Here is a 17,174-nt window from a genome sequence, read left to right as displayed (position 1 = left end):
AGTGTCAGAGCCCATGGCCTTTGGTAGTGTGAACAATTGCCCCTGATTCTCTATTGGTACATCCAGATTTTATTTTACTTTTTTCTGTTCTGCCTTGGAATGTTAATAAAATACCACTGTACATCTAGATTATGGATAATTGTGTTTTAGATAACAGATCCAGTTCTCTCTCTCTTTTTTTTTTTGTTTGATTAGTTTTGTGTGTGTGTATGTGTGTGTGTGTGTTTTGTTTTGTTTTTACTTCAAGGTAAAACAATACAGACTCTCTATGGTAAATTATTCTATACAAAGGGCATTCTTTTGGTGTCCATGTATTTTCTCCCATTGCCTTTAGTAAGCCAGTTTCCAGTTATGTGGGCCCTACGGCCTCAGGTGGAGACCAAAGTTCTGTGCTTTTCTGTGAGCAGATCATGATTAAGTCACTTGGACTTGCCATTCGAGGCTATAAAGACATTAATTATTTAAATTAAGTGGGTGTTAAGAGAATCTGAAGTCAGTTTTGCTTTGCCTAGAGACATCAGAGAATCTGAGAATATTAGGCCCTGAAAGGCCCTTAGTCATCCCTGGTACAGTATCCCTCATTTCCCAGGAAGAGGATTGGAGAATCAGAGCAGCAAAGGCACTTGGCCAAGGCAAGCATATAGCAGCCCTGCCATCTGACTCCCACTCCAGTGTTTTTTTTCTGTTCTATCATGCTGCCACTTATGAAGCACATAAAAGGGATTCTTACCAAGTATAAGGAATTGTGAATGGACTCTTACTCAAGAGTAAAGAGGTGAATCATTATAATTTAACTATGTATTTCAAATAATAAGCCAAATACAGTAAACCCCAGGCTGGTTTGAATTAGCAACATCTGTTATGGAGAGGTTATATATATAACCTCATATCTTAAAATACTAGAGATCCCTCAGCCTGACCTGTGCCCTCTCACAGTCCAGGAGCCCGTGGGGAGTGGGCCTAAGCCATCAGTTGGACATCCTTAGCGCTGCCTCAGAGGCGGGAGAGGCTCCCACCACAGCTGCTTTGCTCACCGGCTGTGAGCCAAGCTCAGGCTTCTGGCTGAACAGTGCTCCCACTGTGGGAGTGCACTGACCACCAGGGGGCAGCTCCAGAATTAAGCGTCTGCCCCTGGTGGTCGGTGTGTGTCATAGCAACCAGTCATTCCACCGTCATTCAATTTGCATGCTAGCCTTTTATTATATAGGATATGATATATTTTTATTGATTTTAGAGAGAGTAAGGGAGAGGGATAGAGATATAGAAACATCAATGTTGAGAGAGAAACATCATTGGCTGCCTCCTGCACGCCCTCTACTGGGGATCAAGCTGCAACCTGGGCATGTGCCCTGACCAGGAATCAAAATGGGGACCTCTTGGTTCATGGGTCAACACTCAACCACTGAGACACATTTGGCTGGGCTTGAGATGTTATATTTTTTTTTACTAGAGTTTTCCTAATTCTGTGTAACTGCCACCATTGCAGAATGCATGAGGAGGCAAGTATACTTTTTTCTTGATTTCTGAGAAAGAAAAGATTTTAACACATCGTTTGCGGGTAGTTTTTATTGCGCGCTAACAGGTGGCGCAGGCCATTTTTGCAGTTGAATAGATTGATTACCGTTATACCTGGAAGTACATACATAATTCACTATTGTATGTGTTAGAGACCCAAATTTTGTCCTTTGGAATTCGTATATCTGTATGTTAGCATCCCTTTAGAGCATTAAAAAAGTATAAAAATAAATGTATTTATACGTTACCCGCATTCTACTGCTTGTCTATAAAAAACATATTAATACGTGTCCTGCGCTCTACTACCAGCAAATGTAAAACGTATAAATACATTTCCTGCATACAATGTGTTAATAAGGCAGCGGCATAATGCAGCCCATAGAGCATAGGCCTTGGAATCAGGTGGCCTGGCTTTTAATCAGGGCTTCACAACCCACTAGCTTTGTGAGCCTTTGGTAAGAACCTTCTAAGAGCTATTGGAGAATCTATAGGCTGGGAGAAGAGCTGGTGAGGAGAAAGATAATGGCTTGGACTGGAGTTCTAGAATGTGACTGAATTACATTAGGTCTTTGTGGCTGAAATCAGACAGTAATTATGATAATTTGGAGCAATGTCCATAGACACAGCCCTTGGATAAACTTGCCTCTAGTTGGCATTAGATGTGAACATTTCCCTTTGCTTTCACAATGATTTATTACTACTCAAGAAGCCACTTTAATTTTTTTTCTGCAATAGAATGTGTTCTAAATTAAAAGATATATACACACATGTGTGTGCATGCATCTATGCATATGTACACACAACCACTACATAATTAAGTGCAACAGTTCCTTGAATAAATTAATTTTGATATAACATTTATTAAAAAATCGTTCCCAGCTGGATTCACTAGCTGTTGGGTTTTTACATCCTCTCCATGTAGGCTTTCTCTGGGTCCTTCGGTGTCTTCCTACACATCCCAAAGATGTGGATAATAGATGAAGTAGCATGTCTACATTGTCACAGTCTGAGTGAGTGTGGGCCTGTGTGAATGGCTCTATGATGGAAGGGAGTTCTTTCCAGAGTATGACATCATAACTATATATCTCCAAATTTCTTTCCCTAATACTAAAAGAGAACTTTAAAAAATTTTATTGTGTGGGTCTTGCTTTGTTCCTTGAGCTACTTGAGAGGCTATGGCACCCTTATACCTGGAACTAAAATAATCAGGTTTGAAAATAAAGATCTGACTGGTTTTCATTTAAAAAAATGTAAAGGGAAAAAAATATTTAAAAAAAAAATGTTTGTGTAGCTCACATTTATTTCAGTGTTTAATGTTAGAAGAGTTTTGGGCTTTTATTTAGAAGTTTGCCGATGTTTTTTGGTGACTAGAAATATGCTGTTGGAACTAAACTCAGATCAATTAGCATATGGTACAGTTGGTTTCATTATATGTTATTTTCCTTAAAGTTGGCAGTTTCCAAGAATCTATCAATGATGATATGGGAGGACTTAGTGTAATTAGTTCATGTTATATGTATTATGCATGCTACGTGTAAGGCACTATTGTAGGCCCTGGAGATGCATTTTATGGAATGATAATGAAAGGGTGAAGTAGGAGAAGAGGAAAAAAAGCAGAATGTATGAAAAGGAGGATTGTGATGATGATGACTGCCATTTATCTGGTGCCCACTATGGGCCAGCCACTGGCAGGTGCTATATATGCATTTCTCAGCAGATCTTCACAGCTGGCCTATAGGATTTGCACTATTGTTAGCTCTCACTTATAGTGAAGAAACTGAGGCACAGTAAGATTGAGAGCAACTTTCTGAGGATCGCACAGCTAGCAAATACCAATGCTTGGACTTGAACTCAGTTGTCAATGACTCCAGGGCCCAAGGTCTTATCAATCTTTTATGGGCATTAAAAAGGCAGTATAATGACTGCTAATGGGTGTGACAAGAATATTTTTAAATTAGACTGTGATGATACTTGCACAGTTCTGAGAATTACTACAAAAAATCAAATTGCATATTTTAAATGGATGAATGTTATGGTATGTGCATTATATCTCAAAGCTGTTATTATATAAAAAGGCAGATAACTTAGTGATTTATGCTAATTATGAGCTTACTATACATTGTACACTATGCTAAGATTTTTACAAATATTATTTTATTTAGTCTCATAATAGCCCTGTGAAGTAGATGTACCATAATCCCCATTTTACAGATGATGAAATCAAGGCTCAAAGAGACTAAGACATGTGCCTGAGATTATGCACCTAAGAAGCACTGGAACCAGGACTCAATTCCATGTCTATTTAATGCTAAATCTTGCATATTTTCTGTCTCCTTAAAACATGATAGAGATTGGTTTTCTTTTTACTATCAAACAAATATGACCCCAGTTTTTATTGGTCTTAGAATTTACAGTAATTTTTACTACTAAACACTCATAGAATAAAACATTACAGCTGATATGTATTATTATCTGTAAAAAAAGGTGGGGGAAGGATTGTTCATCAGAAATTTAATGATTAAATTTTAATATGTCAGGTATAAACTAGAGATTGAAAAATGCTTCATGTCTAAGGAATTTAGAATTCAGTAAGTGTATCAGTTATTTGGTATGCTCATTTTTGGCAGTACTGAAGCATTTTATTTTAAATGTACTGTTCATTTTTGGGTGCTCTGTTTTGTTTCTCTTATGTAAATTTTTTCCATTTATGGCAGCTCATGTTTTTTTTCTTTTTCTTTTCCTGGAAATAGATAGCATTCATAAACTGAAACAGTTTCATGGGGAAATTTTCTGTGGCACTGAGACAGAACTGTCTTGGCAGAAATACTGGAATCCTATAAAATAGAGTTAATATTGATATACTTTAATCAAAAATTTCTGTTTAGAAGCAATAAACTTGTTCATTGTTAGGCAGCCTCAGTTTTATCCATATCCTGCCTGCTAGAAACAGCTTCCATATTTGGAGTATGACATCATAACTATATATCTCCAAATTTCTTTCCCTAATACTAAAAGAGAACTTTAAAAAATTTTATTGAGGAATAATTGACATAATTGTATATCTATAATGTGCAATGTAAGATTTGATATACATATACAATATAGAATGATTACCAATATCAAGATAATTAACACCATCATCACCTCACATAGTTAACATAGGTAACTTTTTTGTGTGGTGAGAATGCTAAAGATCTACTCTTATCAACTTTCAGGTATACAATATCATATTACTAGAGGCCCGGTGCACAAAAATTTGTGCACTGGGGGGGGGGCGGTTCCCTCTGCCTGGCCTGTGCCCTCTCTCAGTCTGGGACCACTCGGGGGATGACCACCGGCTGGCTTAGGCCTGCTCCCCGGGGGATTGGGCATAAGCTGGCAATCAGACATCCCTCTGGCAGTCCGGCAGCCCTCAGGGGATGTCCACTTGCCAGTGGGGAGCAGGCCTAAGCTGCAGTCCCACATCCTTAGGACTGCTGAGGAGGCGGGAGAGGCTCCCACCACCACTGCTGTACTGGCTTGTGGCTGAGCAGAGCTCCCCCTGTGGGAGCGCACTGACCACCAGGGGGCTGCTCCTGCATTGAGCGTCTGGCCCCTGGTGGTCAGTGTGTGTCATAGTGACCAGCCATTCCCAGTCGTTCTGCTGTTAGGGTCAGTTTGCATATTACCCTTTTATTATATAGGATAGAGGCCTGGTGCATGGGTGGGGGCTGGTTGGTTTGCGCTGAAGGGTGTCCCGGATCAGGGTGGGGGTCCTGCTGGGGTGCCTGGCCAGACTGGGTGAGGGTATGATGGCTGTTTGCAGCTGGTCACACACCCTTCAGGGTGGGGGTCCCCACTGGGGTGGCTGGCCAGCCTGGTTGAGGGGATGATGGCTGTTTGTAGCTGGTCACACACCCTTCAGGGTGGGGGTCCCCACTGGGGTGCCTGGCCAACCTGGGTGAGAGGCTGATGGCTGTTTGCAGGCTGGTCAAGCCCCCCCGCAGTGGGGACCCTAACCCCATGGAGGTTTAGCCAGCCTGGGTGAGGTGCTGATGGCTGTTTTCAGGCTGACCACACCAGCTTTAGGGTGGGGGGTCCCCACTGGGGTGCCTGGCCAGTCTGGCTGAGGGGCTGAGGGCCGTTTTCAGGCTGCCCAAGCCCCCCCCCCCCCCGGTGATGGAAGCTCCCAGCCTCTCCTTTTTTTCTTTTCTTTTTTATTCTGGGATTTATTTACCTTCTATAATTGAAACTTTGTAGCCTTGAGAGGAGCTCAGAGCCGGCCAGGGTGGGCGGGAGGGAAGCTTGGCTTCCTCCATCATTGGGGCAACCAAGCCTCCTGCTTGCTCCAGCTCCATGGCTGCCAGCCACCATCTTGGTTGGGTTAATTTGCATATAGTCGCTCTGATTGGTTGGTGGGTGTGGTTTAAGGTCTAGCGAAGGTATGGTCAATTTGCATGTTTGTCTTTTATTAGTGTAGATAGTCACCTGCTGTATGTTAGATCCTTAGAATTTATCCTTCTTTATACCTCAAACTTTGTACCTTTTGACCCACATCACCCCAATTTCCTTTCTTCTTAGCCTTTGGCAACCACCATTCTATTCTCTGTTTCTATGAAATAGGCTTTTTAAAATAGAGCACTCTTGAGGGTTGTAATGGTGCTGAGAATCCCCTAGCATTGCCTCGCTGGGATGGTAAAATTGTTCCCAGTTCTCTCTGGTGTCTAATAATATGGTCATGGGGTTAATTTTGGAGCATCAGTCTCCAGAGCAAACCTTTGTCACACTAGCTGTGATTGTCTGTTCTGGCAGGAAGCCCCTTCTTGTGGTCACCTGACTACATCCTGCACACCTCTGCTCTGCACCTTTGTTCTGGCTGTTCCCACTAGTTGGGGTGTGTTTCCTCTCTCTCTCTCTCTCTCTCTCTCTCTCTCTCTCTCTCTCTCTCTCTCCCATCTTTTGAGAAATTACTCATTTGTAGCAGTCAACATTCATCTGTAGTTATCAAAAGCTACTCTTGCTGTTTGAAGCAGGCAGGTATTTTAGTTCTGTTTAATTAGGTACTTACAAAATCGTTGGGATGAGTGGAAGTGGGGCTTGTAGTCTGGGTCTCCAGGAATGACACCCACAACACCAGCACTGAACTGGCACACCAAATGTAGCCACTTCTGTTTTCACATTCAGGGAGATGGGGAATAAGGAGGTTACTGCTGCAACACTGGCTGTCAGGAACCACAGCTAGGGCTGCAGTCTAGTGGGAGGAGGCCACCACCACAACCACTGAAATTGTTTCTGAACACCCACACAGACAATGACTGGACACTGGAACACTGCTGTGGAGTATGCCATATCTCGACAACTTTGCTTGTCAGGAGTGAAAAATAAAGCAAATAGGAAGATGACTTTTGCCTCATTCTATCTAGTCTTCCAAATACATGCATAATTAAAAATAAATAAAATGAAAATATATGTATAACTATACTCCAAATATAAATACAAAATATATGAATATGTTCGTGTGTGTGTGCGTGTGTGTGTGTGTGTGTGTGTGTGTGTGGTGTGTATGTGTATCTAGCTTACTATGTTTCAAGCAGTGTTCTAAGCAATTTACATGTATTCTCTCAGTATAGAGTAGGTACGATTGCCTCAACTTCTAGATGCATAAACTGAGGCACAAGGGGATTAAGTAATTTGCACAGATTGTAAGCATCTTCACCAATAAGACATATGTTTTTTACCTATGACCCCACCATACTCCTAGAATAGTGTTTTTGCCCAAATGCTCAATAAATGTTACTGAATTAATTGAAAATAGATGTATGTCATTGGAAAGTATCTTCCCTTCATTGGGTTTTAGTGTTCTCCTTTGAGATGTGAAGGGCTTGGGCACCCTTATCTCTAAATTATTTTTAGTTTATATACCTGGGGGTTCCTTGGGTTGAGTTGCATGGCAGCCACAAGAATAATTACCATTATAGTTCTCTGAGTGCCAGGCACTATTATAAACACTTAATATGCATTGTTTCCTTTGAGCCTCTCAATAGCCCCATGAGAAAGTTATGGTCTTTGTCCATTCCTACTTCACCACATGTGAGTAAATGGGTAGTCAGAAGGAAGTCATTGATCCATGGCCACACCACTAATGGGTGGCTGAGCTCAAATGCCAACTCATGTCTACCTGATTCTAAAACCTACGCTCTTAATAACTGAGAAAGCTTTAGTTCTCTCAAAGAGAATTACATCTAAGGAACAGTTTTGCCTTCTTTTCCTCCTTCCCATGTATTCTTTTTTAAAAAAATCCTCCTCATCATCACCCAAAAGCACATTAGGTCCCCTGGCCTGTATCTTATGGTTTTTACCCCTTTTCTTAGTATTGAAGTAAATAATATTTTTCTTGGTATGGGACACATGTGACATGTATTGACAGCTGATAAACTTTTTGTTGCTGGGATGGTTGTTAATAAACACTAATGACCTGGTCCCATCTCCCTGAACAGGGACAAATACCACCAGAACCTGTTTTTAATTGCTGTCAAGATCATAAAAACTAGAGAACACCATATTAAACAATTTATTCTTTGCATTAATTACCTAATATTCTTATTTTTTATAAAACTCACTTATTTTTGTAATAAGATATTTAAAAAACATTCTATATCACTTTAGGCTGAAAGATCCATGTTTATATGCATAGAATGAGATTTGAAAATACATACTAAAAGATATTAACCATGGTTGTATGTAGGTAGTACAGTTAGGACTTTTTAGGTAATTCTATTTTCTTACATGCATATTCTTATTTTTTCCTATCATGAATTTGTATGACTTTTTAAATAACAGAACACCTTTGTGATCCTGTGAAGATCTTTGTGCTGGCAATGAGAGTTGTGTTGACTGAATATATGGGAAGGGGGTTTTCCTTGTTCCCTGAGTTGCAACCATCTTTTTCTCTTAGAGGTGCTCTTCAGACACAGTGATGGGTGCTTTGCTGATATTGATTTCCTCCTCTTCATCCTCCCCCTCTTCCTCCTGGAGTTTATTATCAGGAGTTTCCTTGTTTGCTTTCTGCCTTCTGAGATCTGCCTTGATGAATGCAGTGAGGGCTGCTCCAAGGGTGAGGAAAACACACAGAAAGTTGTTCCCAGACATGGTTTCATAGTGTTCGATAATCTGGCCCTTGGAGATGGTGAAGATGATCCTGAATACCTGGGCAGATACATTGAGGAGGCCAGACGACATGTCTTCTGATTCTGGGTACATTAGCTCCACAGCAAACTCAAATCCCAGTGGGAGGTAACCAGTCACAAAGAAGCCCATTGTGCCAGTAGTTATGAACACTACTCACAGGTGTCCCAGGTTCAAGGTCATTGTGTACACCACCATGCCCAACAGAGTCATGCTATAGACCACTAGTATTGTATCCTATAGGTTTTGGACATATCCAGCCAGATGCCTGAGATTACAGCCCCAAGCATTCCTGCAATGATGATGGTCAGGCCAATTCTTCCAGCATTCAATTCTTCTACCGGGTAGTGCAATATCAACATGCAATTCAGCAGAATGGACAAGACATAAAAAGCTCCAGCATTCAGACCACAGGTGATAATAAGCATCACGAAGTTGACGTTTTTGAAGAGCTTGACATGGAACTTAAGTATGAAGCATCAGAGGATTCCAAAGCATAGTTCAGGAATTGGGCCCTGCTGGGCGGATATTTAGGCTTCTCCTTGAATATGATGATGACAAGGATGAAAACAAAGAGTGGAAGCACCTCCTATTATACAGAACATGATGCTGATGTGATAGGTAAAGTTGTCCTGGTCTTTAATATTGGGTCCCAAAGTGGGAGGTACCCAGAAACCAATTGCAATTCCAAACTGATTGCCTCAGACAGCTATGGAGCAGGCCTTTGAAACCTCATTGGCCCCAAACCAGACTGAAGTGATGCAGGATGGCATGCCCAGGATGAAGATCTGAGCCACAGAGCAGATGACCTGGCCCAGTGCAGTGACTGCGGAGAGATGTGGCTTCAGGCTGCTCAACTTTCACCCAGGCCCCCAAGCAGTTAAGACAGGATCTGGTGGAGGAAATGGTGTGCAGGCCAATTTTTTCCAGCACCCAGGCCACCAGCAGTAGTAGAAAGATGTAGGTTAGCATGTAGCACATGGACAGTCTGTCAATGGCAAAGGTATTGACCTGGTAAAAGTTCATGAAGACGTTACTCATGGAGCCATACTGGATCCACTGAAAGACATTGCACATTGAGTAGCAACTAAACAAGACCACTGCCCATCTGTACTTGCTCACCTTGATCATACTGAGGTCCTAGAGGCCTAAGCTACTGGAGTGGGCTGAGCTACTTGAGTGGGCCAAACCACTGGGTTGGGCCAAGGTACTACGGTGAGCTGAACTTCTGGGGTACACAGAGAGGCTGAGATGGGCAGACATGCTCGGGTGTGCCTGGAGCTCAAACTCCTGCTCAGGGGTGCCATTCCGCTCCTCCAGGTTGGAATCTTCATTCACCATGACCAAGGCCTCTCCTAGAGCCCTGGACTGGTGCTGAGGACTCTGGCAGTCTAAAGGGACAGTACCCTTGGCTGGTCCCCTAAAGGTGACAGGGCACTTGCCCTAGTCTGTCCCAGAAGAAACGGAGACTTAATTTGCATAAAAGCCATAAATTGGTCTCCCAATGCTCACCTCCAAACCTTGGCCCCAACTTTTCCATAGGGAGCGCTGTCCCTGACCGCTGACCCTCAGGCCAGCTGCAGACACTTCAGCCAGGTCCTGGCCCTGCAGATGCCTTCATTACTTCTAAGCGTTCTGGCTAGGTAAAGCCTCTGGTCCAGGAAAGAGTTCTCTCCTTGCTTAGACACTTCACATGACATTTGGCTCCCAGAAGGCTTGGGCCTCACTCCCTAGGGCCCATGTGACCACCCTGCCCCCATACCTAGCTCCCCTTCACCCCCTCCTCTGGCCCTCCCAATAACCTTAGGCCCAGCAGCCCAATTGTTTCGTCACAATTTGCCTGGTGCATTCCTCCCCAACACCTCGGGTGCCATGGAAACCACCTGGTTAACCCCCTGAACTGTCCCTCAAATTCATTTGCCCCCTCCCAGAGGATACATGAGAAAATCCTATTAGTTCCTCTGAGATAACTCTCCAAATAGAGTTTACTCACCTTGGTCTACATCTCCTGTGGTATAAATATTTATTTTAAACTCTCCTTTTGAAGATTCACTGGAGATTCAGACTTAGCCCTGGCAGATGGCCTGAGAGGCCAGATTTCATAACTGGATTCTTCTCTTCTCAGCAGTGAAAGATAAATATTTTATGATCAGCATATTTTATCGATGACCCTAGCCTTTCTGATTAGTTTCCATCTGCAGGGACTAGTTTATTTTGTTGCCTTGGCTTTTTGAGATTTCTTGTATGTAATGTATTCATGACAACCAGTTGCTTTCGTTTGAAGGAAACCCACCTTTGAGGGAAAAATTAAAATATGCTTTTCCCCAAAAACCCATACTTTTAGATGTGATAAAATAGCATCTACAAGCATTACTAAGGGGCCAGGTGCCAAATATAATAGTTTTAGCATATGCCTCTGTTTATCATACTTCATTCTATTTGCCAGTTTACTTGTCCACACACCCCTCCTCCTCACTGTACTGTGTACTCCTTAAGGGCAGGTCTGTGTTTAAATCACTTTTATACCTTCAGGTTCTAATACATATTAAAAGTAGAATAACAATGGAAAATAACATGGTCTCTGCACAAATGATAATTTACAAGCTTCTGAAGTTTTTGGAGATATCTTGAGGCTTGAGTTCCTCATCTGTTCAGTAGGTGCAGTAGTGATTTCAAAGAGTGGTTGCTTGGAGATTCTTGCTTTTCTCCCCCAGCCTCTTCTTAGTCTTCTTGGTCTCCTTGTCCTTCAGGACTATGCTTGCATCAGCAAATCCTGACTCTTTCACACTTGGCAATGAAGAGTTTAAAATCTGTTTAAAAAGAATGTAAAAACTCCGTTTTAACTCTATGTAGAAGCTTTCACATGTTATCATTTCATTTGGAGTCCTAACTAGATCTTAGAAGTTGCCATCTCTGCTCACATATTCTCTGAATCTGAACCCAATAAAATAAATCATTAAAATATTCAATTCAGCTACCAGAAACAATAATGAGGACAAATATCTTGGAGGCCCAAATCAATTATCCTGTGCTCCCATTCCATCTGTGACAGCTGGTTCTCCACCTGGCCGTAAATGTTTGTAAGTACAGTGGGGCCTTGACTTACGAGTGTCCCAACTAACGAGTTTTTTGAGATACCAGCTGTCTCTCTGCCAAGTTTTTGCAGTGAGTTGATAGAGTAATTTCAGTTAACGAGCTCCTTAACAAGCTCCTTAACAGGCTCGGTCTCGGAACAAATTAAACTCGTAAGTCAAGGTCCCACGGTACAAGGGCCATAAGACCATAGTAAACAGGGGATTACAAAACTATGGCTTCTAAAAGTGAAGCCTGACTTTTCCTTTAGGAGTTTATGGCATTGGTATTGAACAAATTCATGTTGAAGATATAGAGATAAGTAGCACTGGACCTTGACCACCACCTCTGTGGCTGACAAGCTGGATGGCCTGGGTAAGTCACCAAACTGCTCTGTGATTCTGTGGAGTCATCTAACAAGTGAGGGTAATCAATCTTGAGTGCCTCTGTGGAGTTACCAGGCAGCTTAAGGACACCTCTGTGTATGGAACGTGCTCCATAAGTTGGAAGGTGCTGTCATGCATGCAGGAGGGGTTCCTCTTAGGATGGCTACTGGGTCACAAATCTTGCATTAGAGTTCCAAGTTTGCTTCAGCTTCAGTTTATAAACCTACATGACTAGCATGCGCATAGTTTGCTGACTTTTGACTTATACAATACTGGTCACTCACATTACTTCTGGAATCTTGCTAGTGTCCAGAGAAATCAACAGTGCTTCCCCCTCGATGTATACCAAGTATGCGTATTTTTTTACACAATAGAAATGATCTTGAAGAACTGAATGAAAATCACATAGTCATACAACAACTCATATTTACTTGAGTTAACATTTTGCAAGAGCCTGTGATGAATTATTTTGTAAAAAAAAAAAGCCCTTTTGTAATGGAAATAATCATATTCTATCTTTTAAGTTTGGATACTTATGTCATTTTTTCTTAGTCATGCCAGCCTGCAATGTATTCTAAAGAATTGTATTGTAAAATAATGTTATACCATATTCTAAAAAGATGATGATGTAATTTAAGTGTTTAATAAATTAAAAGTTAATACTTATTAATTGTGATAGTAACTGCACCTGTTTATTGAGGGCTTGTTATATGCCCCACACTGTGCTATCTACTGTATATGCTCTACTTTATTGGAGCCTCAATATTTGATACATACAATGAAAGTGGGTTATGGTAGTTTATATTGTATGAATTTTGGAGCCTGGGTCATGGGACTGGGAGAGAACACAGAGGGTCTCAGGTTCAGAGGAGGATCCTGTGGCCCAGAAATGGAAAGCAAGTTCCCTTGAGTCACTCAGCAAGTTATCGGAAAGGTTGGGATTAGAAAGGATGCTTTCCAGCTCCCATCCCAGTGCATGTTTCCCCCATTGCCCTGTCTCTACTGCTCACAATGGATGTGGATATATGGATGCCATATCAGTGCAGTTTCAGGTTAAAGAATGAATATATGGATGCCATATCAGTGCAGTTGCAGGTTAAAGAATGAATGAATCATCAATAAGTTTTATATTTTAAAGTGCCCAGCAGCCCTGAGTCCAGCACCTTTTATACCTCAGACTTGTTTAAGACTGGTGAGAGTTGATCAGATAAAGAATCCTACTGAAAAACAATCCTATATAATAAAGAGGTAATATGCAAATTGACCCTCATGCCCTCAAAAGATGGCTGCCTACAACCAGGCCAGCAGGAGGGTTAGTGAGGGATGACCAAACGACTGAACAAGCAGGCTGCGTGGGGCAACCAGGCTGGCAGGGGGGTTAGTGAGGGGCAACCAAATGACTGAACAACAGGCTGTGTGGGGTGACTAGGCCAGCGGGGGGGGGGGGAAGTTGGGGGTGACCAGGCTGGCGGGGGGGGGCAGTTAGGGGCAACCAGGCCAGCAGAGGTGGGCAGTTGGGGGCGACCAGGCCAGTGGGGGGGCAGTAAGAGATGACCAGGCCAGTGGGGGGGGGCAGTTAGGAGTGACCAGGCAGGTAGGCAGGTGAGTGATTAGGAGCCAGTGGTCCAGGATTGTGAGAGGGATGTCCGAATGCCGGTTTAGGCCCAATCCCCAAGGAGTCCTGGATTGGAGAAGGTACAGGCTTGGCTGAGGGGACCTCATGCATGAATTTCATGCACCAGGCCTCTAGTGTTAATATTAATAATGGCCTTGGTAAAATATAGTAAAGAAGAATAGAATTTCAAATGGAAGAATGTTGAAGGAAATAGAAAATCACACAGGACACAGTAGTGGGCCCAATATAATTTAAAGAAGGGTTGGGCAAACTTTATCTGTAAAGGGCCAAGGGCCAGATAGTAAATATTTGAGGCTATGCAATTCATATGGTCTCTGTTGCAATTACTGAACTTTCCATTGTAATATGAAAGAAGACATGGACTGTACAGAAACACATTTTCATGTCTGTATTCCAATAAAACTTCATTTATAAAACAGGTGGCAGGCTGGAATTGGTTTATGAACCATAGTTTACTGACTTCTGACTTACACAATCCTGGTTCTATATCAAGGAGTGTGAGTTGGTGTGCTTCTGACTGCTTTGGGGTGTGTATTTTCCTTTTGTCAGGCAGGCAGGAAATGGCTAAGCCCAAGTTAGGTTAGGGCACTCCAATGTTGCCCAGTGTTTCTGGTTACCTGTGTGTGTGCCAAAGGCCACATTTTTTGGAGGGTATTTCTTACTGATAGACTGGCTATTAAGTTTCACTGTTCTTTTTGGAAACACAGCTTAAGAGGTATTTTGAGCAGTGAAGTCATATCAGCTAATATGTCTCTTAGTGGTAACGAAAAGAAACTCCAGCCTTGGACTCCCTAAATACCAGGCCCTCCAAACTGCTCCTCTGAACTTAATGTCCCCATTGTTCTCTCTATTCAGTCAAAAGTATTTCTGAATAATGATTATGATGGTTAATATTTATTGAGGACATTCTATGTACCAGGCAATTTACCTGACATTAATACATTTTCATCATTGATTTCTACCAACAACTTTATAAGGCAGATACTATCATTTTCTGCATTTTGCGCAATTTTGACAATTGAGGCTCAAAGAGGTTTATGACTTCATCAGGGTCAAAGAGCAATTAAGTTTCTGCAGCAGATCTAAACCCAGGCTGCGTATGATAAAGTCCATTGTCTTTACCACTCTACCACACTTTCATCTCTGCTCCAGGTTCTTGAGGACACAGTGAGTCATCTTCCTCTGGGTCAGAGAATGTTTTCTCACTTCTTCCTCTCCCACATGACTCCTGTCTGTCCTTGATTCCCAGTCTCAGGCCTGTAGCACTTTACACCCAGACTGCTGTAGTGGCTCCTGACTACCCTCTATTTAAAACAGCTCTATTGAGATACAATTCACACACTATGCAAGTTTCTTGCAGTCTACTTAAGAACATTTTAGTCACTTCAAAAACAAGCCCCAAACTCTTTTCATATAAATGGAATTGCAGAATATGTAAACATTTGTGACTGGCTTATTTTGCTTAGCTTGTTTTCAAGGTTCATTATGCTTTCAAAGTTTGTCCATGTGGTAGCATATGTCAGTACTTCATTTTTTTTATGGCCCAATACTATTCAATTGTATGATATACCATAGTTTTTTATTATTTCATCTACTGATAGACATTTGGGTTGTTTCCACCTTTTGTATATTCTGAAGTAATTGGCCTCTTAAATGTATTCTGTACAGCACTTTCAGATAAATTTTCCTAAAGTGCAGCTCTTACAATGTCACTCCTCTGATTGAAAATAATCTCTATCACATGATCTCATTCGTATGTGGAATCTAATGAACAAAATAAACTGATGAACAAAATAGGTCCAGAGACATAGAATGATGGAACAGAATTTTGAATCTCAGAGGGAAGGTAGGGATGAGTGGGAAGAGATCAACCAAAGAACTTGTATACTTCTATGCATAACCCATGGACACAGACAATAGGGTAGTAGAAGCCTGGGGTGAGGGAGGGCTATAAGGGGTCAATGGGAGAAAAAAGAGGACATATGTAATATTTTCAACAATAAAGATTTTTTTTAAAGAATGTAATCTCTGATTTCCCATTGCCTCTAGGACATTGTTTAAACTCCAAGTTTGGATGTTATTGTGGGAAAGTACCTGACAAGGAGTGAACACTTAATGCTGGGTTAAGAATTTTGAGGGAACTGTTCCTTACTCAGTATGGAGCCTTCTCACATTGATGAACTCTTTCTCATAATGATGGGCCCTTCCCACATCACTGCATCTTCCTGTGAACTCCCCCTTCCTTTCCATTATCCAGGGCCCTCCCATCTGTATTGCGCATGTGGCACTAAGCATGTGCTGCTGCACATTGGGAGAAAGATGCTTCTCTATGTGTCTCATTTCCTTTGCTGATCTTGGAACCCCTTGAGGTCAGGGATCAAGTATGACTCATAACAGTGGTCACAAGTGTAATAATAATACCTATCATTTGTTTGAGGCATTGTTATGTGCCAGGCCCTCAGTTAGGTCCTTTCATTCCTTAACTAACAAGACTAGCCAGCAGGGTAGGTGCTTTTATTTCAATTTCACAGATGAGGAAATAGGTTCTGAGTGTCTAAATAACTTGTATTTGGTGACTCAGAAGGTAAATGATAGAGCTCAGGTCCATCTGACTCCAAATTTGTTCCTCCACAATGCTGTGGTGACAAGGACTCATTTTTCTCTTCCTGTCTCTCTTCTTCTTCCTCCTCCTTCGTCATTAGATATCATCACTCCCACTTGGCAGATGAGGAAATTAAGGTGCAGACAAGTTAGATGTCTCCTCCAGGGTCACATTATTAGTGTATGATGACTCAGGGACTTTAAAATTAGAACTTCTATCTGTAAGCATATTTTTATTTTCCCTGACTGTACTATGGCATTAGTATGTGTTGGGCCTCAGTGAGCTCTTTGATATTTGATAATTGTCATGTTATAAAACAGCAGAGAGGAGAAGATGCACATATATAAACAACAATAGGAACTATAAGATGCTCTATTATGACAAGGATTATAAATGCTATGGGAGGGGGGGCAATGGGGCGATAAGGACACATACCTAATACATTAATCAATAAAGAAAAAAAAAATTAGCCCTGACTGGTTTGGCTCAGTTGATAAAGCTTTGGCCTGTGGACTGAAGGGTCCCAGGTTCAATTCCTGTCAAGGGCATGTATCTTGGTTGCGGGCACATCCCCAGTAGGGGGTGTTCAGGAGGAAGCTGATTGATGTTTCTTTCTCATCAATGTTTTTAACTCTCTATCCCTCTCCCTTCCTCTCTGTAAAAATCAATAAAATATATTTTAATTTTTTTTTAAAAAAAGAAGAAAAAATGAATGCTATGCAAATTTGAGAAAAGTTATGAGAGCTTCATAGATGAGGGAATCCTGATGCTAGACCTTGAAGGAGGAATGAGATTAGTG

The 17,174-nt window shown here is 41.7% G+C and overlaps 1 protein-coding gene and 1 pseudogene across 4 annotated transcripts in view; one reads left to right on the top strand and one right to left on the bottom strand.

Moving 5' to 3' along the window:
* The window catches only part of FGF13 (fibroblast growth factor 13), a 606,985-nt gene that overhangs the window by 79,127 nt on the left and 510,684 nt on the right, over window positions 1–17,174 (top strand). The gene's annotated exons all lie outside the window — the stretch shown is intronic.
* Window positions 8,446–10,020, bottom strand: LOC308536283 (choline/ethanolamine transporter FLVCR2-like; annotated as a pseudogene). Its single transcript has one exon. The product of its transcript is annotated as a choline/ethanolamine transporter FLVCR2-like (transcript).

Source organism: Myotis nattereri (genome assembly GCF_964212035.1).
Source record: "Myotis nattereri genome assembly, chromosome: X".
Taxonomy (NCBI): domain Eukaryota; kingdom Metazoa; phylum Chordata; class Mammalia; order Chiroptera; family Vespertilionidae; genus Myotis; species Myotis nattereri.
The sequence above is the reverse complement of the archived record's forward strand: the minus strand, read 5'-3'. Positions and strand labels throughout refer to the sequence as shown.